This window comes from Pristiophorus japonicus, chromosome 4 (assembly GCF_044704955.1).
Source record: "Pristiophorus japonicus isolate sPriJap1 chromosome 4, sPriJap1.hap1, whole genome shotgun sequence".
Classification (NCBI taxonomy): domain Eukaryota; kingdom Metazoa; phylum Chordata; class Chondrichthyes; family Pristiophoridae; genus Pristiophorus; species Pristiophorus japonicus.
The window spans coordinates 57,086,118-57,111,281 of record NC_091980.1 but is presented as its reverse complement, the minus strand read 5'-3'; the positions used below and the strand labels follow the sequence as shown (position 1 = coordinate 57,111,281).

Genomic DNA, 25,164 nt, shown 5'->3' with positions numbered 1-25,164 from the left:
TCTACCCCCAGCAGGCTAGCCCAATCCTTCATTGGAAGGTAAGGACATGGCATATCTAGTTTTCAAGTTTAGTTACCAGCTGTTCTGACTTCTGCGATGTGTACATGAGGAGTACACTGGAGTAGCCACAGATTTTCAGAGCCATGGGCCTAGAAGGTCACTCGCGCCCAAAAACAGCTAGCAGGAGGCAGTGCGTGAGCTGCATGTACCTGTTCATATGGTCCCAGGCAGCAGACAGAGGGAAAACTATGTCAGTGGAGAAATGGCTGCCAGAAAGCACACCCAGGTTCTCTGATGCCATGTTGGAGCCCCTGACCCAGGCAGTTAAAGGGAGGTGAGAGATGCTGTTTCCCAGAAAGAGGTCACTGAAGAGGTTAATGCAAAGAGCTTCGCTCCTAGGGCATGGTTGCAATGCCGAAAGAAGTTCACTAACCTTATTAGAGTTACCAAGGTAAGAATCTTATCACTTAGCTCAAATACTCTCTCCTCACACCTGCAGCCCCACTATTCACAACATTTCCTCCCCCACTTCCCTTCACTCTCCTACAATCACTACAGCACACTTCAATCCAACTCCTTCTCCTCCAACTCACATATTCTGCAATGCATGTTCTCACCACTATTGCAACCCTCACTTCTCGACACCTCATATCCGAAACACCAAATATGAACTATTCAGCCATGACAGGTACATTCTCTAAACACCTCACAAGGAGGTCACCAACACACACCTTTTTTACTTACAGGAGATGATCAAGCAGAACATAAGAACATAAGAATATAATAAATAGGAACAGGAGTAGACCACCTGGCCCCTTGAGCCTGCTCTGCCATTTAATAAGATCATGGCTGATCTGATCAAGAACTCAGCTCCACTTCCCTGCTCGGTCCTCATAACCCTTTATTCCCTTGTCACTAAAAGTTCTGTCTATCGCCGCTTTAAATATATTCAATGATCCAGTCTCCACAGCTCTCTGGGGCAGAGAATTCCATAGATTTACAATCCTCTGAGAGAAGAAATTCTTCCTCAGCTCAGTGTTAAATGGGCGGCCCCTTATTCTGAGACTATGTCCCCTAATTTTAGTTTCCTCTATGAGTGGAAACATCCTCTCCGCATCCACCTTGTCGAGCCCCCTCATTAGCTTATATGTTTCGATAAGATCATCTCTTATTCTTCTGAACTCCAATGAGTATAGGCCCAACCTACTCAACTTATCTTCATAAGTCAACCGCCTCATCTCCAGAATCAACCTAGTGAACCTTCTCTGTATAGCCTCCAATGCAAGTATATCCTTCCTTAAATACGGAGACCAAAACTATACCCAGTACTCTAGGTGTGGCCTCACCAATATCCTGTACAGTTGTAGCAGGACTTCTCTGCTTTTATACTCTATCCCACTTGCAATAAAGGCCAATCTTTTGCCTTCCTGATTACTTGCTGTAAACATAGAAAACATAGAAACATAAAAAATAGGTGCAGGAGCAGGCCATTCGACCCTTCGAGCCTGCACCATCATGGCTGATCATGCAACTTCAGTACCCCACACCTGCCTTCTCTCCATATCCCCTGATCCCTTTAGACGTAAGGGCCACATCTAACTCCCTTTTGAATATATCTAATGAACTGGACTCAACAACTTTCTATGGTAGAGAATTCCACAGGTTCACAATTCTCTAGGTGAAAAAGTTTCTCCTCATCTCGGTCCTATATGGCTTACCCCTTATCTTTAGACTGTGACGCCTGGTTCTGGACTTCCCCAACATCAGGAACATTCTTCCTGCTAGATCTAACCCGTCCAAACCGGTCAGAATTTTATATGCTTCGATGAGATCCCCTCTCATTCTTCTAAATTCCAGTGAATATAAGCCTAGTCGATCCAGTCTTTCTTCATATGTCAGTCCTGCCATCCCGGGATTCACTCTGGTGAACCTTCGCTGCATTCCCTCAATAGCAAGAATGTCCTTCCTCAGATTAGGAGATCACAACTGCATACAATACTCAAGGTGTGGTCTCACCAAGGCCCTGTACAACTGAAGCAAGACTTCCCTGCTCCTATACTCAAATCCTCTCGCTATGAAGGCCAACATGCCATTTGCTTTCTTAACTGCCTGCTGTATCTGTATGCCTACTTTCCGTGACTGATGTACCATGACACCCAGGTCTCATTGCACCTCCCCTTTTCTTAATCTGTCACCATTCAGATAATAATCTGCCTTCCTGTTTTTGCTACCAAAGTGGATAACCTCCCATTATCCACATTATACTGCATCTGCCATGCATTTGCCCACTCACCTAACCTGTCCAAGTCATCCTGCAGCCTCTTAGCATCCTCCTCACAGCTCACACTGCCACCCAGCCATTCTGAAAAGGACCCGCTTATTCCCACTCTTTGCTTCCTGTCTGCCAACCAATTTTCTATCCATGTCAATACATTACCCCAATCCCATGTGCCTTAATTTTGCACACTAATCTCGTATGGGACCTTGTCAAAAGCCTTTTGAAAGTCCAAATACACCACATCCACTGGTTCTCCCTTATCCACCCTACTGTTACATCCTCAAAAAATTCTAGAAGATTTGTCAAGCAGGATTTCCCTTTCATAAATCCATGCTGACTTGGACCGATCCTGTCACTGCTTTCCAAATGCGCTGCTATTAATTCTTTAATAACTGATTCCAGCATTTTCCACACTACCGATGTCAGGCTAACTGGTCTATAATTCCCTGTTTTCTCTCTGCCTCTTTTTTTAAAAAGTGGAGTTACATTAGCTACCCTCCAATCAATAGGAACTGATCCAGAGTCCATGGAATGTTGGAAAATGACCACCAATGCTTCTACTATTTCTAGGGCCACTTCCTTAAGTACTCTGGGATGCAGACTATCAGGCCTTGGAGATTTATCGGCCTTCAATGCCATCAATTTCCCTAACACAATTTCCTGACTAATAAGGATTTCCCTCAGTTCTCTCAGTTCCTCCTTCTCACTAGACCCTCGGTCCCCCAGTATTTACGGAAGGTTATTTGTGTCTTCCATAGTGAAGACAGAACCAAAGTATTTGTTCAATTGTTCTGCCATTTCTTTGTTCCTCATTATGAAGGCACCTGATTCTGACTGCAAGGGACCTACATTAGTCTTCACTAATTTTTTTCTCTTCACATATCTATAGAAGCTTTTGCAGTCAGTTTTTATGTTCCCGGCAAGCTTACTCTCATACTCTATTTCCCCCCTCCTAATTAAACCCTTTGTCCTCCACTGCTGAATTCTAAATTTCTCCCAGTCCTCAGGTTTGCTGTTTTTTCTGGCCAATTTATATGCCTCTTCCTTGGATTTAACACTATCCTTAATTTCCCTTGTTAGCCACGGTTGAGCCACCTTCCCCGTTTTATTTTTACATCAGACAGGGATGTACAATTGTTGTAGCTCATCCATGTGATCTTTAAATGTCTGCCATTGCCTATCTACCATCAACCCTTTAAGTATCATTCTCCAGTCTATCCTAGCCAATTCACGTCTCATACCATCTAAGTTACCTTTCTTTAAGTTCAGGACCCTAGTCTCTGAATTAATTGCGTCACTCTCCATCTTAATGAAGAATTCTACCATATTATGGTCACTCTTCCCCAAGGGGCCTCGCACGACATGATTGCTAATTAATCCTCTCTCAGTACACATCACCCAGTCTAGGATGGCCTACACTCCAGGAAACCTTCCTCCACAGTATTGCTACCAGTTTGGGTAGCCCAATCTATATGTAGATTAAAGTCACCCATGATAACTGCTGTACCTTTATTGCACGCATCCCTAATTTTTATTTGATGCCATCCCCAACCTCACTACTATTGTTTGGGGGTCTGTACACAACTCCCACTAATGTTTTGGGCACTTTGGGGAACGTTTTCTGCCCTCTACCTGCGAACAAACTTTTTGTGTTTCATGCACAATGACCCCAACTCCTTCTGTACTGCAGCACTTTGCAATTTTTCTCCATTTAAATTATAATTTGCTTTTCTATTTTTTCTGCCTCACATTTTCCCACATTATACTCCATCTGCCAAATTTTTGCACACTTACTTAGTCTGTTTATGTGCTAGATTTTCCACGTTTTTTGCATGTTTGTTGCCCACTTAACATCCATTTTACTGTTGAAATGACGTATAACGCCCATATATCACCCATTTAGCCACAAAATGGAAATTGACGGGCATTATTCAGAAACTTATCGCCGAGCGTTACTTTCCCCATGTGCGTAACGCCAGGAAAAAATAATACCGCACACCACTTTTTTTGGGTGGAATCATAAGAATGGGCGAAATCAACGGCCATAATATCGCCCAGCATTAGTTTCCACTCGGAATTAACGCTGAAATTCAATAATACCGCCCATTCATTTTTTTGCTTTCGTAAAGATCACATTTGCCAAAACTAATGCCGAGGAGATCGCCCACTGTCACTTTCACCACCTCGCACACATATCGCCCACAATATCGCTCATCCAAAAAAACGCCCGGAAAAAGTGGAACTGTTCTGAACTAAAGCCAGCGGTGTGGGTGCCATTTTTTAAATCGCAGGTCGCTTCATTGAAAAGGCTGCTTCAATTTCAGGGGAGTTTGGATGTACTCTGGAGTTCTTCTCAGGTGAAGTGACCATCTCAACAGACATATTTTCAGACTCAGGACTATTGGGGGTTTACTCTAGGGGTATTTTAGTGAGGAAGTTATTGGTTCTGATCAATCGCTATTATACTTTGATTGCAATGGGGCCAACCATTTCTCAGCCTGCATCGATTAATACGCATATGCTGCAGAGTGCAGATGGCTCAATGTGTGATGCACATCATTATGTGCCCAATTTAACACGTGCACGAATGAGGAGGAGGGCCAGACCATACACACCCCGCACGTACACGGAAAAGGGGTCTTACCTCGACATGTCCGATCACACCTGCCTTCAGAGACTGTGCTTCCACAAGGTGGTGATCAATGAAATATGTGAGCTCATCAGGCCATGTAGGCAGCCTGCCATTAAGATATCAGTGTCGGTCAAGGTCAAGGTCACCGCGGCACTGTCTTTCTACGCGTCCGGTTCCTTTCAGGCTTTCGCAGCTGAGATTTGCCCTCTGTCTCACCATGCAACCCATCGCTGCATTAGACAGGTCAAGGAGGCCCTGTATGCGCGAAGGATGGATGTTATCAGCTTCCCCATGACCACGGAGGCTCAGACTGACAGGACTGGAGCATTCTATCGCATTGCTAAGTTCCCCAGGATGCAGGGAGCAATACAGTGCACTCACATCGCCATGCGGCCACCTTCTCAGGACCTGGAGCTTTTTCGTAACAGAAAAGGATTTCACTCCCTGAAGGTCCAACTAGTTGTCGACCACAACCAGATCATAATGGCAATGAATGCCAAATGTCCGAGCAGCTTCGATGAGGCTCACATCCTGCATGAGAGCGCTGTCATCTTTAAGAGTCAGCCACAAGAACAATGCTGGATGCTTGCTGATAACCAATATGGCCTAGCCACTTGGCTGATGGCCCCCCCTGCGTGACACCCACACCGAGACCGAGAAGCGATACAACCAGAGCCATAGAGACACACGCAATGTGGTCCAGAAAACAACAACTGTGCTTAAGCAGTGCTTCAGATGTCTGGACCACCCAGGAGGGGAGCTACAATACAACCCTGAGTAAGTAGGTAAATTTGTGGTTGTGTGCTCCAACCTGGCTATCAGGAGGGGCCAAGAATTGCCAGAAAGGACGATGCTCCACCTCAGGAGAGAGAGGAAGAGGAGGTCGAGGGGCTGGACGCTGACCTAGAGCCAGACAATCAGGCTGGCTATGCAACCTTGCCCACAACCTCCTCCAGACCGCAGGAAAGGGCCCGTGGTGGCTACATAGCTGCAAGACTCTTACATGAGGAGCTGATATCTGAATGATTTGCCTGAAAGAACGTTGCTATGAGTGACAACGCTGATACACTGCTGTGGGTGTGCAGCTCAGACATCAATGGTGCATATCACCTTGGTGCCAGTTAAAGTTTATGTTGATTGAAGTTAAGTTTTATTTAACCCTTTCATGTTAAGGAATCACCAGTGTGTAATGGTGCAGCTATCTGAGACAATGCGCAACAAGGTTATGTTCAATAAAAAAAATGTATACCAACATTGGTCTGAAATCATAAGTATCACAGGCAAAATCACTCAACCCCCGCCCACACCTTACTTTTTCTACCATTGACATCAATCAAATGTTCAACGTGTCCAGCAACACAGAATACAAATGCAAAGCAGGAGGGTGATCCCTTCCCCCTATACATTACCACAAATTGCATACACCCAGATGGAGATATAACACAGCCATCGCCTGCAGACATGCTGCTCACTTTCCTTCCCCCCTCCCCTTCTTCTCCCCACCTCTACCCCTTCCCCCTCCTCGCTCCACAATGCCTGGCTGAAGAGCTCCTCAGGCGGTGCCTCATTGGGGGGGCCTGAAGGCAGATGCGGTGATTGCATGGGTATGGGAGTGGGGAGTGCCAAGGGGGGAACATTCTCTGATGCAGAAGCAGGATCTTGGTCCTCCCTCTCATCTGCCATTCGCAGTGGTAGTGCGGAACCTAGGGGACCACTGGGAGGCCTGTGGCAGCAGTGTACCTGGCTATCGCCTCCAGGGCCTCCGCCATCCGTGGAATGTACTCAGTCATGGTGGCCAGCTGTCGGGATATGCCCCCCAATGCTTCGATGAGCTGGTCACCAATGTCTACTGTCCTCCTGGATAACTGTATCATCTCTCCGCTCTCATGTGGAGCTTGTGGACCAGACCTGCCGCATCCACGAGGCCTCCGCGGGGTCGGCACCGTCCTAGGGACAAATAGGGTGCCCTGTGGCAAGGCGCTTGGTCCCAGTACCTCCAGACTGGGAATGACTGGAGGAGCACTAGATGGCCTTGGGGTGAAATGTTTTCTGGAGCATGGCAATGCAGGTTCCTCGAAGTCCACGCTCTCATCCGTGGAGAACAGACCCAGTGGATTGACGGGCGAGAATCGGAGCTCCTCAGCACCAGATGTAGTAGGATCGTCTGGAGAGTCGGGCCACGCTCCCCACCTTCTGGCCTCTGTGGTCTTGCCTGGGGATGTGCTGCTGGCTGAGCTGCAAAACACAAATGAGGTTATTAGAGGAGAAGGGGGTGCTCGGGTCACAAGGTGAGTCCAGCATTACACACAGCATATCCACGACAAAAGCACCACCGCTATCAAAATCATCACAGACATCACATTTCATGACCATCAACGCATTTGCATTGCAATGATTTTCATTAGACCATCATTATTTCTAGGACAATGTTAGAAATCATCTATCATGTATGATTTTTCAGATATGACTGGGTGTGGCATCTATTGACTTTACATCACACAATGGTGTAAGAATTACTCACGTCGCTTCACTTCAGGGTCTGCAGATGGCTGTCCGGGGGGGCTTCCCCACGAGTGCGAGCACCCACTCCTCCATCTCAGTGATGTCGCTGGGGACTGATGGCTCCCACCCATTCGCCTCTGCACGGGCCTCATCGTCGATAGCTTCTTCTGTAAAAGGTGACAGGACATAAGATCATTGCGTGATATCACTGCTAGGTACTGTCATAGAGACTGATACAACACATCACTGACAGATGTAATCATGATTATTATGATAATTATCATTCTTTACCTAATATGTACACCGTGACCGCAGGCTTTGACTACAACATTCCCGGTAAAAGTGAAAGAACTCACATCTGATGATAGTCACTCATGACTCTTACAAATCAAATTATATAAATAAATACATAAGTACATGTAAATAAATGTAATACTTACTCTTGCGGATCCCACAAGGTCGTTCCATCGTTTGCGGCATTGGTTGCCCTCAAGGACCTCGTTGGTCGGCGACGAGACCTCTGCTATCTCGGTCCATATCTTCTGGTAGGCCTAGGGGTGGGCTTCCCACGCCCTCGCTGTGTCAAATCACCCCAGCGTAACTCGACCTCCTGTAGGAGGGAGGCATTTGACACGTCTGAGAACCTCCTCGCTCTTCTGCGCCCTCCAATGTGCTCCCTTCCCACCTTACTGCTCTCTCCAGCATCAGTCTCCACAGCGTGCTGTGATGCTTCCTCCTCTCCCTCCATTATAGGCCAAATTCAGGCAAATACGTGGCTGGTAACAGCTAATTTTTGTTTCCCTATTTGCTCTGAAGTTCTAAACTCTCCCTTCCTCCTCCCAAAGCAGCCACACCACACCCACACACGCCTTCAGTCCCTCTCAGCTCCCTCTCTCTGTCTCCTCTTCTGCGCATGTTATGATGACCCTTGACCTTCTGAATCACAGGAATCGAGCGTTGCCATGCAATTGCTAAGGACGGCAACACTTTATGGCAGAAGGTCAGAGAGATTTAACATTATCGGCCATTTCATATCGCTCGTGGTAACGCCCAATTTCAAAAATGGAGACTAGGTGCTTTGAGAATGGGCGAGAAACCTGCGATCTGAAACCCCATTTTTACCGCCTATGCCGGAAATAACACCCATTTTTGGGCGATCTGCACAAAAGTGTAAAATCTAGCCCTATATCCCTTTGCAGATTTTTTGTATCCTCACAATTTACTTTCCCACTCATCTTTGTATCATCAGCAAACTTGGCTACATTACACTCGGTCCCTTCATCCAAGTCATTAATATAGATTGTAAATAGTTGAGGTCCCAGCACCGATCCTTGCGGCGTCCCACTAGTTATTGTTTGCCAACCAGAAAATGACCCATTTTTCCCGATTCTCCGTTTTCTGTTACAGGATTCATGTGACAGGAGGTCGCGATCGGAGCAGGCTGAAACAGCTAGCACATCCTCTCCCCTGTGAAGCACAGACCAGGAGACCATTATGGCCATACTGAGCGGCAATGCTGCAGAACATGTCGCTCAGGGTTTCTTTACACCTTATCCTCTTTTTCCATTCTTACTGCTATCTATCCATACAAACTCTGCTCTCCCTTCACAATAACAACTAACCCTTGACCCTCTCTTTCAGGTCAAGTGCTGAAACTGTCGACGTCCCTTTGCCACTTCAGAAAGATGATGGTCAGTCTTCCTGAACATGTAGCGCCAGAAGTTTTGACATGAGCAAGCACCAGTTCAGAGTCTGGTATCACACGCACTTTACAGGGTAGGCTAGAGGAAAGGTCTTCACATGTAGGTAGGTTGTCACAGGTGCCAACAGGAGACTGTTGGGGATGGGAGAGACGGTTCATAGAATCATAGAATGGTTACAACACAGAAGGAGGCCATTCGGCCTGTCGAGCCCGTGCCGGCTCACTGTGAGAGTACTTCAGCTAATTCCAATCCCCCGCCCATCCCCCGCTGCCCTGAAATTTATTTTCCTTCAGGTGCTTGCCCAATTCACTTTTGAAAGCCACAACTGAATCTGCACCCTTTCATGCAGAACATTCCAGATCATAAACGCTTGTTGCATTAAAATACGTTTCCTCGTGTTGCTTTTGGTTCTTTTGCCAATCACCTTTAATCTGTGTCATCTGGTTCTCGACCCTTCCGCCAATGGGAACAGTTTCTCTATATCCACTCTGTTTAGACCCCTGATGATTTTTGAAGTTCTCTATCAAATCTCCTCTCAATCTTTTCTGCTCCAAGGTGAACAACCCCAGCTTCTCCAGCCTATCCACGTAAGTCCCTCATCCCTGGAACCATTCTTGAACATCTTTTCTGCACCCTCACTAAGGCCTTCATATCCTTCCTAAAGTGTGATGCCCAAAATTTGACACGATACTCCAGTTGAGACCAAACCAGTGTTTTACAAAAGTTTGTCATAACTTCCTTGCTTTTTTATTGTATGCCTTTATTTATGAAGCCCAGGATCCATAGGCATTTTTTAACCGTTTTCTCAACCTGCCCTGCCACTTTCAACAACGTGTGCACATATACCCCAGGACTCTCTGTTCATGCACCCCCTTTAGAATTGTACCCTTTAGTTTATATTGCCTCTCCTTGTTCTTCCAATCAAAATGTATCACTTACATCTGTGTTAAATTACATCTGCCATGTGCTTACCCATTCCACCAGCTTGTCTATGTTCTCTTGAATTCTATCACTATTGTTCACTATACGTCCAAGTTTTACGTCATCTGCAAATTGTGAAATTGTGTCCTGTACATCCAAGTCCAAGGGCTAGAACCTCCACTTTTTTTGCATGCTTAATGCCCACTTAATGCCCATTTTACTGCTGAAATGACGTATAACACCCATATATTGCCCATTTTGGCACAAAATGAAAACTGACAGGCATTTTTAGGAAACTTATCGCTGAGCGTTATTTTCCCCATGTGCTTAATGCCGGGAAACAATATTACCACCCGCCCACTTTTTTGGGGCGGAATCATCACAACGGGCGAAATCAACACTCATAACATCACCCAGCATTACATTCCGCACAGAATTAACGGCGAGATTCAATAATACCGCCCGTCTACTGTTTTTGTCATAAAGAGCACATCTGGCGAAACTAATGCCCAGGAGATCGCTCACTGTCACTTTCACCACCTCGCACACATATCGGCCACAATATCATTCGCCCAAAAAACGGCCAGAAAAAGTGGAACTGTTCTGAACGAACGCCAGCGGTGTGGCTGGCATTTTTTTAATTGCAAACCTACGTGAGGAGCTGATATCTGAACGATTTGTCTGAAAGAGCGTTGATATAAGTGACAACGCTGACACATTGCTGTGTGTGTGCAGCTCAGACATCAATGGTGCCCATCATCTTAGTGCCAGTTAAAGCTTACGTTGATTGATGTTAAGTTTAACCCTTTCATGCTAAGGAATCAGCAGTGTGTAACGGTGCAGCTATCTGAGACAATGCGTAACAAGGTTATGTTCAATAACAAAAATTTTATACCAACATTGGTCTGAAATAATAAGCATCACAGCCAAATAACACCCAGACCCTGCCCACACCCCACTTTTTCCACCATTGACTTCAATCAAATGTTCAACATATCCAGCAACACAGAATACAAAGGCAAAGCAGGAGGGTGGTCCCCAGCCCCCATACATTACAACAAATTGGATACACCAGATGGAGATATAATACAGCCATCACCTGCGGACATGCGCCTCACTTTCCTTCCCCTCTCCCCTTCTACTCCCCACCTCTACCCATTCCCCTCCTCGCTCTACGGAGCCTGGCCGAGGAGCTCCTCAGGCGGTGCCTCATTGGAGGGGATGAAGGCAGATGCGGTCGTTGCACGGGTACGGGAGCGGGGGGTGCCGAGGGGGGCAACATTCTCTGATGCAGAAGCAGGATCTTGGTCCTTGCTCTCATCTGTCGTGGTGGTGCGGAACATAGGGGTGGAATGCTGCACTCGGGGACCACTGGGAGGCCTGTGGCAGTAGTGTGGCAGGGCCTCCGCCACCTGCAGAAAGTACTCGGCCACTGTCGGGATATGCCCCCCAATGCTTTGATGAGCTGGTCACCAATGTCTACAGTCCTCCTGTACCACCTCTCCGCTGTCATGTGGCACTCATGGAACAGACCTGCCACGTCCACAAGACCTCCACAGGGTCGGCGCCATCCTGGGGACAAATGGGGTGCCCTGTGGTGAGGTGCTTAGGGCTGGTACCTCCAGAGTGGAGGTGGGATGACTGGAGGACCACTTGATGGCCTTGGGGTGGAATGTCTTCTGGAGCATGGCGATGCAGGTTCCTCAAAGTCCACGCTCTCATCCGTGGAGAACAGACCCAACAGATTGACGGGCAAGAATCGGAGCTCCTCAGCACCAGATGTTGGATCGTCCGGAGAGTCGGGCCCTGCGTCCCCATCTTCTGGCCTCTGTGGTCTTGCCTTGGGACACGCTGCTGGCTGATTTGCAAAACACAAATGAGGTGATTAGAGGAGAAGAGGTGCTAGGGTCACAAAGTGAGTCCAGCATTGAACACAGCATATACACGACAAAAGCACCACCGCTCTCAAAATCATCGCAGGCATCACATTTCATGACCATCAGCACATTTACATTCCATTAGGCCATCATAATTTTCATAAACAACAGATGTAATCATGATTATTATTACTATGACAATTTTAGAAATCATCTATCATATATGATTGTTCGGATATGAGTGGATGTGGCATCTATTGACTTTACATCACACAATGGTGTAAGCTTTACTCACGTGGCATCACTTCAGAGTCTGCAGATGCGTCCGTGGCTGTCCGGGAGTGCTTCCCCACAAGTGTGAGCACCCGCTCCTCCATGTCAGTGATGTCGCTAGGGACTGGTGGCCCCCCACCCGTTCACCTCTGCACAGACCTCATCGTCGATAGCTTCTTCTGTAAAAGGTGATAGGACAACATGGCTTGAGATCATTGCGTGATATCATTGCTAGGTACTGTCATAGAGACTGATACAACACATAATAATCATGATTACATTTGTCGTTTATGAAAATTATCATTCTTTACCTAAAGACGTTCACCGTGATCGCAGGCTTTGAGTAAAACATTCCCGGTAAAAGTTAAAGACCTCACATCTGATGATAGTCACTCATGACTGTTACAAATCAAATTATATAAATACATATGTACATGTAAATCAATGTAATACTTACTCTTGCGGATCCCACAAGGTCATTCCATTGTTTGCGGCATTGGTTGCCCTCACGAACCTCGTTGGTTGCCAACGAGACCACCTCTGCTATCTCGGTCCATATCCTCTGGTGCCTTTGGGGTGGGCTTCCCAGCCTGACTCGACCTCCTGCAGGAGGGAGCCATTTGCCTCGTCCGAGAACCTCCTGGCTCTTTGGCGCCCTCCAATATGCTCCTCTCCCACCTCACTGCTCTCTCCAGCGTCAGTCTCCACAGCGTGCTGTGATGCAACCTCCTCTCTCTCCATTATAGGCCAAATTCGGGCAAATATGTGGCTGGTAACAGCTTATTTTTGTTTGCCTACTTGCTGTGAAGCTCTAAAGTATCCCTCCTTCCTTCCAAAGCAGCCACACTACACCCAAACATGCCTTCAGTCCCTCTGAGCTCCCTCTCTCTCTGTCTCCTTTTCTGCGCATATCATGATGACCCTTGACCCCCTGAATCGCGGGAATCGAGCGTTGCCATGCATTTGCTAAGGACGGCCACACTTTACTGCAGAAGGTCAAAAAAATGTAACGGTACCACCCATTTTATATCGCTCGCGGTAATGCCTATTTTCAAAAATTGAGACTAGGTGCTTTGAGAATGGGCTTGAAGCCAGCGATCTGAAAACCCTTTTTTATCGCCCATGATGGAAATATCGACCACAAAAATGGAAGTTCTAGCCCCAAGCCATTAATATATATCAAGAAAAGCAGTGGTCCTCATACCAGCCGCTGGAGAACACCACTGCATTACTTCCTCCAGTCGAAAAACAACCGTTCACCACTATTCTCTGTTTCCTGTCACTTAGCCAATTTCATATCGATGCTGCCACTGTCCCTTTTATTCCATAGGCTTCAACATTGCTGGAAAGCCTATTATGTGGTGCTTTATCAAATGCCTTTTAGAAGTCCATGTACACCACATCAACCACATTGCCCTCATCAACCCTCTCTGTTACCTCATCAAAAAACTCAATCAAGTTATTTAAACACAATTTGCCCTTCACAAATCCGTGCTGGCTTTCCTTAATTAATCCACACTTGTCCAAGTGACTGTAAATGTTGCCAGGATCATTGTTTCTAAAATCTTCCCCACTACCGAGATTAAACTGACTGGCCTGCAGTTGCTGGGTTTATCGTTACACACTTTTTGAACAAGGGTGTAACATTGTCAATTCTCCAGTCCTCTAATACAAAGCCATATCTAAGGAGGATTGGAAGATTATGGCCAGTACCTCCACGATTTCTTCCTTCACTTCCCTCAATGTCCGAGGAAGCAACCCATCCAGTCCTGGTGATTATCTACTTTTAGTACAACCAGCCTTTCTAGTAACCCCTCTTTATCAATTTGTATCCCATCCAGTATCTCAACTACCTCCTCTTTCACTATGACTTCTGCAGCATCTTCTTCCTTGATGAAGACAAATGTAAGGTACACATATTGGGCCCAATTTTGGCCAACCTGTTTTTTTGGCGTACTTACCCTTTATGTGCCGTTTTTAGTGCGCTAGAAACGGCGCCGGAAAAAAATGGCCCCATCTTGGCTGTTCTGAAGAGTCTGGTGTGCCCGGGCATGGCACAGATTAAACTGGGGGGTGGAGCTACAGCCCTGCATCGAAATCAGTGCCGGCAGCATTGCGCATGCGCAGTGGCACGGGTCCAGTGTTCGCGCACACACAGTAGCGCCGAAATTTGCAGTAGTGTCCTGCCTGTGTTGCTGTTTGTATGCAAATTAAGATGCCGCGTTCGGTCGCCCCCCCCTCTCCCCCGATACGAAGGCCAGCCAGCAGCTCTCTCTCTCTCTCTCCCCTCCTTCCCCCACCACCGATGCCGCGTTTGGCCACACCCCACCCCCCCCTCGATATGAAGGCAGCCAGCAGCTCTCTCACTCTCTCCCCTCCTCCCCGCACCCCCCAGCGATGCCATGTTCGGTCGCCCCCCCTCTCCCCCGATATGAAGGCCAGCCAACAGCTCTTTCACTCTCCCCCCTCCTCCCCCGCACCCCCCAGCGATGCCACGTTCAGTCGCCCCCCCGACCCCCCCTGATATGAAGGCCAGCCAGCAGCTCTCTCACTCTCTCCCCTCCTCCCCCGCACCCCCCAGCAATGCCACGTTCAGTCGCCCCCCCGACCCCCCCTGATATGAAGGCCAGCCAGCAGCTCTCTCACTCTCTCCCCTCCTTTCCCCCCACCCCCCCCACCCCTCACCACCGATGCCTCGTTCGGTCGCTCTGCTTCGCACACCGCCCCCGCCCCCTCCCCCAGCCCTGGACCCTTAGTATCTCAATCATGCACTCTGCTTCCATGCTTAGGTCTCTTTTTTGGTCCTTAATCGGCCCCACACCTCCTTATACTACCTGTTTACAATTTCATAGAATCATAAAATTTACTGCATGGAAGGAGGCCATTTTGGCCCATCATGTCCACACTGGCTGACCAAGAATTATGCAGCCTAATCCCACTTTCCAAATCTTGGTCCGTAGCCCTGTAGGTTACGGCACTTTAAGACCACATCCAAGTATTTTAAAAATGTGGTGAGGGTTCCTGCCTCTACCACGTTTTCAAGCAGGGAGTTCCAGACCCCCACCACCCTCTGGGTAAAGAAATTTCCTCTCATATATCCTCTATACCTCCCCCCAATTACTTTAAATCTATGCCTCCTGGTTGTTGACCCTTCTGCTAAGGGGAATAGGTCCTTCCTATCCACTCTATCCAGGCCCTTCATAATTTTATACACCTTAATCAGGTCTCCCCTCAGCCTCCTCTGTTCCAAAGAAAACAGATGCAGCATCTCCAATCTTTCCTCATAGCCAAAATTCTCCAGTCCAGGCAACATTCTTGTAAATGTCCTCTGCACCCTTTCCAGTGCAATCACATCTTTCCTGTAATGTGATGACCAGAACTGCACACAGTACTCCAGCTGCGGCCTAATCTGTGTTTTATACAGTTCAAGGTTTATACAGTCCTTGCTTTTGTATTCCATGCCTTGACTAATATAGACAATTATTCCATATTTATATGCCTATAGAAGACTTTTTGATTTCTTTTTATGTTAGCTGCCAGGCTATTTTCATACTCTCTCTTTTACCATCTTATTTCCTTTTTCACTTGCCCTCTGAACTTTTTATACTCAGCCTGGTTCTCACTTGTATTTTCAACCTGACATCTGTCAACCTCCCCCTTTTTCTGCTTCATCTTACTCTCTATCTCTTTTGTCATCCAGGGAGCTCTGGCTTTGGTTGACCTTTCTTTCCCACCTCGACTGTACCTGGGCCAGATCCATTCTCAACCCACTGAAATTAGCCCTCCTCCAATTAAGTATTTTTACTCTAGATTGCGCCTTGTTCTTTCTCATACCAATCTTAACGTTATACTATGCTCACTGTTCCCTAAATGTTCCCCTATTGACACTTTCATTCCCCAGAACTAGATCCAGCAATTCCTCTTTCCTCGTTGGGCCAGAAACGTACTAACCAAAAAAGTTCTCCTGAACACACCAAAAATTCTTCCCCCTCTCTGCCCTTTACACTATTACTACCCTAGTCTACATTGGAATATTTGAAGTTCCCCATTATCACTACTCTATAGTTCTTGCACCTCTCTGTCATTTTCCTGCATTTTTGCTCCTCTATATTCTTCCCTATAGAATACACCTAGTAATGTAATGGCACCTCTATTGTTTCTTAATTCTAACCAAATAGATCCTGTCTTTGACCCCTCCAGGACATCCTCTCTCTCCAGCATTGTAATATTCTCCTTAATCAATACTGCCACTCACCTCCTTTCTTTCCTTCCCTATCTTTCCTGAACACCTTATATCCAGGAATATTTAGTACCCAATCTTGCCCTTTTTTGAGCCAGGTCTCTGTTAACGCCACAACATCACATCCCCATTTGGCTATTTGTGCTTGCAGCTCACCAACCTTATTTTGTGCGTTTACACACATGCACAATATTTTAGACCTTCTTGTATTCTCTATTAGATTGACCCCACTTAATGCCATACTATTTTTTACTCTAGTGTTATCTGTCTCTCCCAATCCTTTGTGCACCTCGTTTCTCTTTTCTAAAGCTACATGCTGGTGCCCATCTCTTAGTTTAAACCCTCCGCAATATCCGCGAGGATATTGGTCCTGGCACTGTTGAGGTGCAACCTGTCTGGCCTGTATGGATCCCACCACCCCAAGAACCGGTCCCAAGATCCCAGGAACCTAAAGTCCTCCCTCTTGCACCATCTCTCCAGCCACGGATACATCTGCTCTATCCTTATTTTCTATGCTCACTAGCTCGGGGAACCGGGAGTAATCCAGAGATTACTACCTTTGAGGTCCTGCTTTTTAATCTCTTTTCTAGCTCCCTAAAATCTGCCTGCAGGACGTTATCCCTCTTTTCTATCTATATCGTTGTTACCGACATGGACCATGACTATGGTTCACGTGAAGCTCTCTTGGAGGAACTGCTCTCTAAGAGCTCTGGCATCAAGGAGCACTGATGGTCGATGTTGCTTCTGATCCTCTTCCTGCACTACTTGCTGACCAGGTGGTGGTGAGGGCAGGTCCCTAATTATGGCAAAGCCATGCAACATGCAGTAGATGACCACAAATCTGGATATGTAATGCAAAGCTCCTCCAAAATGGTCCAGACAGCGGAAACATTGCTTGAGAAAACTAACTGTCTGCTCAATGACGTTTCTGGTGGCGGCATGAGTCTAATTGTAGGCCAGATTTACAACTGTACCCAAGTTCCTGACATATCTAAAGGGGTTATCCCTTGTTGTCCAGTAACCAGCTTGTGACCTGATGGAATAAAGGGGGCACAAAGGACTGATGCAGAATAAATGAATCATGATTGGTGCCAGGGAACAGGGCATGTTGTGCTGCCTGTGATCACAAACAAGCTGGAGATTGAAGGAGTGGAATTGTCATGTATGTAACCACAATGTAACACCACTGTATTACTGCATACACTCAACCTAGATGCACACCTTGATGACAAGGGGTGAACTTGTGGGAGACATTCCTTACCTGATCACACAGGTATAAAAAGGGAGGTCCCATGCAGGGTCATCGCTTTTGAAGTCCTGTGAATAAAGAGTTAAGGTCACAGAGTGACCTTGTCCCCAGAATGTGCCACATGTGGTTTCATACTGTAGAGTAAGGACTTTACATTGGCGACGAGAAATGGGAATTCACGACCCATGAGAATGGCCACTGGTAGCACAGATGAACGGTACTGTGTTGGGGAAGACTGTGAAGAGAGGCTTCAACAAAGCTTCGTTATGAAAGAATGGCTGGGGGATGCAGCGGCCGACAAGCGAAGGGCTCATCTTTTGACCAGCTGCGGACCAATGACTTACGCGCTCACGAAGGACTAATACCCGAAAAGCCGGCGAACAAAACCTTTAAAGAACTTAGCAAATTGATCGGGGAGCACCTCAAACTGGCGAGTAGCATACATATGGCCCGACACAGATTCTACACCCACCGACGTCGTGAAGGACAGAGCATACCGGACTTCGTAGCGGACCTCCGGCGTTTGGCCAGCCTCTGTAAGTTCACAGACACCTGCAGGGGGGAGATGCTAAGGGACTTCTTTATCGAGGGCATCGGTCATGCGGGGATTTTCCGCAAATTAATTGAGACCAAGGATTTGACCTTGGAAGCGGCGGCGTTAACAGCTCAAACTTTCATGGCGGGGAATAAAGAGACGAAAATTATATATGCGCGCAATTCTGCCTCTAACGCGGCGATGGATCACGGCGTCAACATCACCAATGCGACTCAGAGCCCCGCAGGCAGGCAGGGGCAGTCCGACACTCCCCAGGCAGCAATAGACCCCAGAGTAGGACTTCAACAGAGACAATGGCAGGCTGAATGGACATTCACAATGCAGCCATTGACAGTCACTAATAGGGTACTTAAGAGCAGTCAAAGGGACAGTCAGCGCGGAATGCCTGGCCATAGTCCCTTTGTTCCCAACAATGGAAACTTTAACTCAAACTGGAGGTGTGGGGGAAAACACTCAGCTAGATCTTGCCGATTTCAACAGTTTGTCTGCAGTAACTGCAATCTCATTTAGCTCGAATGTGCAAGAAGTCTGCAACCAGACTGATATATGAGGTGGATGGACCAGAAGAGGGTTCTTTGAGGCAGGATGACTTTTGGGGCAAATCGATGGATGCTGAGGTTCAGCGGGTCCAGGTGGCGAATATTCACAGTTCATACACCAAAACGCCACCAATGATGATGAGGGTTTTATTAAACGGTATCCCAGTACACATGGAGCTGGACACTGGGGCCAGCCAGTTACTCATGGGTGTTCAGCAATTTGAGAAGCTATGGCCACTTAAAGACAGTAAACCCAAATTAGCACATATTGAGACACAATTACGGACTTACACTAAAGAAATCATTCCGGTACTAGGCAGTGCAATGTTGGCTGTCACACACAATGGGTTAGTGAATCGGCTGCCACTCTGGATTGTCCCGGGCAATGGTCCCGCACTGCTGGGGAGGAGCTGGTTAGCCGAGATGAACTGGAAATGGGGGGATGTTCACACAATGTCATCTGTAGAGCGAAGTTCGTGCTCACAAATCCTACAATAATTCGTTTCACTATTCCAACCTGGCGTCGGAATTTCAAAGGCACTAAAGTAGTGATATACATCACCTCGGACGCCATGCCAGTGCACCACAAAGCCAGAGCGGTGCCGTATGTGATGCGGGAAAAGATCGAGAGCAAATTGGACCGGCTGTTACGAGAGGGCATCATCTCGCCTGTTGAATTCAGTGACTGGGCGAGCCCCATCGTTCCCGTCCTAAAAGCGGATGGCTCTGTCAGGATCTGTGGCGACTACAAGGCCACCATCAATCGGGTGTCCCTACAAGATCAATACCTGTTCCCGAGAGTGGAGGACCTCTTCGCCATGCTGGCAGGCGGCAAGCTGTTCACCAAGTTGGACCTCACTTCAGCCTATATGACCCAGGAACTGGCCGACGAATCTAAACTACTGACCACCATCACCACGCACAAGGGACTGTTTGTTTATAACAGGTGCCCGTTTGGCATTCGATCAGCGGCCGCGATTTTTCAACGAAACATGGAAAGCCTGCTTAAATCCATTCCTGGAACGATCATATTCTAGGACGACATCCTCATCACTGGTCGAGACACTGAGGAACACCTCCACAACCTGACTGGACCGAGTAGGCCTGCGACTCAAGAAGTCTAAATATGTGTTCTTAGCTCCTGAGGTTGAGTTTCTGGGCAGGAGGGTTGCTGCAGATGGGATTCGGCCCACCGAATCCAAAACAGGCGATTCAACGAGCACCCAGGCCCTGCAACACATCGGAGTTATGTTCATTCATGGGACTGTTGAACTATTTCGGGAACTTTCTGCTGAACTTGAGCACGTTGTTGGAGCTGCTACACGTGCTCCTGCGTAAGGGTTGCGATTGGTTTTGGGGGGACTGTCAGGAACGGGCTTTTGATCGGGCACGAAACCTACTTTGGTCAAACAAGTTGATGACCTTATACGACCCCTGTAAAAAATTGGTTCTGACATGTGATGCATCGTCCGATGGGGTTGGGTGCATGTTGCAGCAGGGCAATGCTGAGGGTCAACCACAACCTGTGGCTTATGCCTCAGGTCGCGCTCTCAAGCAGAACAGGGATATGGGATGGTCGAGAAGGAAGCGCTTGCATGTGTCGATGGTGTAAAAAAAATGCATCAGTACCTCTTTGGTAGGAAGTTTGAATTAGAGACGGACCACAAGCCATTAACATCCCTGTTGTCAGACAGCAAGGTTATCAATGCCAACGCATCAGCTCGCATACAGTGATGGGCTCTCACGCTGGCTGCTTATGACTACTCCATCCGGCACTAGCCCGGCACTGAAAATTGCGCTGACGCGCTCAGCAGGCTTCCACTGGCCACCACTGAGGGGGTAGCGGAGCAAAGCGCCGAGATGGTCATGGCTGTCGATGCCTTTGACAGCGCAGGCTTTCCCATCACAGCCCGCCAGATCAAAATCTGGAAAAAGAGAGATCCCCTCCTATCCCTGCTTAAGAAATGTGTCCTGACTGGGGATTGGGCGCCTGCACACGGAGCATGCCCTGAGGAGGTCAGACCGTTCCACAGACGGATGGATGAGCTCTCCATCCAAGCCGACTGCCTACTATGGGGCAGCCGGGTAGTTATTTCCCAGAAAGGCAGGGAGGCATTCATCAGGGATCTCCACAGCGAGCACCCAGGCATTGTGCTGATGAAGGCCATTGCCTGGTCACATGTGTGGTGGCCTGGAATTGATTCAGACCTAGAACACTGTGTTCGCAGGTGCACGACATGTGCCCAGCTGGGTAAATCCCCCAGGGAGGCCCCACTCAGCCCGTGGCCCTGGCCCACCAGGCCATGGTCATGCATTCATGTTGACTACACGGGCCCATTCATGGGAAAGATGTTCCTTATTGTGGTAGATGTGTACTCGAAATGGATCGAGTGCATCATTCTGAATTCATGCACGTCATCCACCACCGTGGAAAGCCTACTTGCAATCTTTGCAACCCATGGCTTGCCAGACATCCTGGTTAGTGATAATGATCCATGTTTCACAAGCTACGAATTCCGAGAGTTTATGTCGGGCAATGGCATCAACCACGTCAGGACTGCGCCGTTCAAGCCAGCCTCCAATGGCTAGGCGGAACGTGCGGTCCAAATCATTAAGCAAGGTATGCTCAAGATTCAAGGACCCCCCCTACAATGCCGCCTATCGCGTGTCCTGCTGGCCTATAGATCCTGACCGCACTCGCTCACGGGGGTCCCGCCCGCAGAGCTACTAATGAAATGGACACTCAAAACTCGGTTGTCCCTCATTCACCCAGTCCTGACCGACATAGTTGAGGGCAAGCGCAAGTCACAAAACAAGTACCATGACTGCAATTCGAGGAGGAGATGTATAGACATAAATGATCCTGTATTCATCCTCAATCGCGCCATGGGACCCAAATGGCTTGAGGGCACTGTAATTGACAAAGAGGGGAATAGGGTCATCGTGGTAAAACTCAACAATGGTCAGATATGCCGTAAGCATCTGGACCAAGTCAAAAAAAGGTGCAGCATCAACATGGAGGAACTTGAAGAAGACCATGAGATGGAGCTCACAACACTGCCAGTGAATGAGCAACAAGAGCAATCAGAGGAATGCACAGTCCCTGAGGTCAGCCCGGACAGGCCGGAATCACCACAGGTGACAGACACTCACGTCAGTGTCCAACAACCAGAGCCCCAACTGCGGCGCTCCACGAGGGAACGTAGACCACCTGAAAGATTAAACCTATGATCCCAATAAGAATTTGGGGGGGCGGGCGCGGGGTGAGGTGATGTCATGTATGTAACCACAATGTAACACCACTGTATTACTGTATACACTCAACCTAGATGCACACCTTGACCACAAGGGGTGAACTTGTGAGAGACACTCCTTACCTGATCACACAGGTATAAAAAGGGAGGTCCCACGCAGGGTCATCGCTTTTGGATTCCTGGAATAAAGAGTTAAGGTCACAGAGTGACCTTGTCCACAGAATGTGCCTCATGTGGTTTCATACTGTAGAGTAAGGACTTTATAGGAATCCCTTTCTATTCAGAAAGATCCAGGATCATAATGGGGAGCACACATGGCAATTTGGGTGTAGTTTATGGCACTTTGCACCTGGAGAAGCCGACAATACGGATGAACCATAGTACTCTCTCATCCTGCTTTGCTCTGTTATTTGGCATAGAGAGTGTCAGTGACCTCCCTAATATAACGGTGAACATTAAACTGGGAGATGTCACTAATGCCACTTGCTGCAGCCTGGAAGGAACCTGTTGCATAAAGGTTAGGGATCACAGTGACCTTAACAGCCACAGGTAGTACTGTCCATGCACTGTTCAAGACTCTAATTGTGGGTATCAGGTGCTGGGGCAGACCAATTATACAAAAGGGTCTGACAACAATCATAGGACCCTTATTTAAATATTTTAATGAGTGTTTTTAAAACTTCCGGCATGTGCCCCAGACGTCTGCAGAGATGCCCTATTCAATAAGGCTTGTGGCACACTTCCAACATAAAATGAGCACATGCACAATACCTGCCATATTCGACCTTGAGGCGTCCACATGTAAAATAAGCATAGCGCGATCCAATTTCTAGGCCATGATGTTTAGTAATAAAATGCTTCTTTATCGTCACAGAGGAAAATATGCTCGATAGTCTATCTTAAATTTTTATCAACAGTAGCTTTTCTCAGAGAGTTTGAATCTGAATGAATTTACCTCTCTTACATAACACAGGAAAAATAAATAAGAAATGACCTTTCAAAAGGACTGAAGATGTTTTACTATGTAAGAAATACTGCTTAAAATAATTATCACATTTAACACTCATCAGCACGGTCAGAGGAAAGCGACTGAGAATTTTGATGATCAAAAATTTGGGCAGAATCTGTGGACAGCTGCAGAGACAATGACATGTACTTCCATCCATCCTACTTCAGGGCCCCGCAATCATATCATTAAATTAATATGTTATGGCATAATCTGCAAATAAAACACTTAGGGTTAGAACATGCACTTTTGTGTTGCCGATATTTCCGGCGTGGGAGTTAAAAAAGGGTTTTCACCCATTCTCAAAGCACCTAGTTTCCACTTTTGAAAATGAATGTTACCACGAGCGATATAAAATGGGCGGTAGAACATAAGAAATAGGAGCAGGAGTAGGCCATACGACCCCTCGAACCTGCTCCACCATTTAATACGATCATGGCTGATCTGATCATGAACTCAGGTCCACTTCCCTGCCTGCTCTCCATAACCCCTTATTCCCTTATAGTTTAAGAAATTGACTTAAATTTATTCAATGTCCCAGCTTTCACAGCTCTCTGAGGCAGCGAATTCCACAGTTCCACAACCCTCTGAGAGAAGAAATTTCTCCTCATCTCAGTTTTAAATGGGCGGCCCCTTATTCTAAGATTACGCCCTCGAGTTCTAGTCTCCCCTATCAATAGAAACATCCTCTCTGCATCCACCTTGGCAAGCCCCCTCATAATCTTATATGTTTTGATAAGATCAGCTCTCATTCTTTTGAACTACAATGAGTAGAGGCCCAACCTACTCAACCTTTCCTTATGCCAACCCCCTCATCTCTGGAATCAACCTAGTGAACCTTCTCTGAACTGCCTCCAAAGCAAGTATATCCTTTCGTAAATATGGAAACCAAAACTGCATGCAAAGTGTGGCCGTCCTGAGCAACGGCATGGCAACTCTCAATTCCTGAGATTCAGGAGGTCAAGGCTCATCATGCCATGCGCAGAAGAGGAGACAGAGAGAGAGGGAGCTCAGAGGGACTGAAGGCGTATCTGGGTGTTGTGTGGCTGCTTTGGGAGGAAGGAGGGAGACTTAAGAGCTTCATAGCAAGTAGGGAAACAAAAATTAGCTGTTACAGCCACATATTTGCCCAAATTTGGCCTATAATGGAGAGAGAGGAGGAGGCATCACAGCACACTGTGCAGACTGATGCTGGAGAGAGCAGTGAGGTGGGAGAGGAGCACATTGGAGAGCACAAAAGAGCTCAGAGGTTCTCGGACGAGGCAAATGCCTCTCTCCTCCAGGAGGTCGAGTTATGCTGGGGTGATTTGACACAGGGAGGGCGTGGGAAGCCCACCCCAAAGGCATACCAGAAGATATGGACCGAGCTAGCAGAGGTGGTCTCGTCGGCGACTAATGAGGTGTGTGAGGGCAACCAATGCTGCAAATGATGGAACGACCTTGTGGGATCCGCAGAGTAACTATTACATTGATTTATATGTACTTATGTATTTATATAATTTGATTTGTAAGAGTCATGAGTGACTATCATCAGATGTGAGGTCTTTCACTTTTACCAGGAATGTTTTACTCAAAGACTGCAGTCAAGGTATAGGTGTTTAGGTAAAGAATGATAATAATCATAATAATAATGATTACATCTGTCAGTTATGTGTTGTATCAGTGTCTGTGACAGTACCTAGCAATGATATCACGCAATGATCTTATGTCCTGTCACCTTTTATAGAAGAAGCTATCGACGATGAGATCTGTGCAGAGGCGAACGGGTGGGGGGCCACCAGTCCCCAGCGACAACACTGACACGGAGTAGCGGGTGCTCGCACTCGTGGGGAAGCACACCCGGACAGCCATGGACGCATCTGCAGATCCTGAAATTATGCCACGTGAGTAAAGCTTACACCATTGCGTGTAAAGTCAATAGGTGCCACACCCACTCATATCCGAACAATCATATATGATAGATGATTTCTAAAATTGTCATAGAAATAATGATGACCTAATGAAAATCATTGAAATGCAAACATATTGATGGTCATGAAATGTGATGTCTGCGATGATTTTGAGAGCGGTGATGCTTTTGTTGTGCGTATGCTGTGTGTAGCGCTGGACTCACCTTGTCACCCTAGCACCCCCT

The 25,164-nt window shown here is 47.3% G+C and overlaps 1 protein-coding gene across 1 annotated transcript in view; it reads right to left on the bottom strand.

Annotated features, from left to right (window-relative positions):
• The window catches only part of LOC139262445 (cation channel sperm-associated protein 3-like), a 69,927-nt gene that overhangs the window by 26,794 nt on the left and 17,969 nt on the right, over positions 1 to 25,164 (bottom strand). The window lies entirely within an intron of this gene.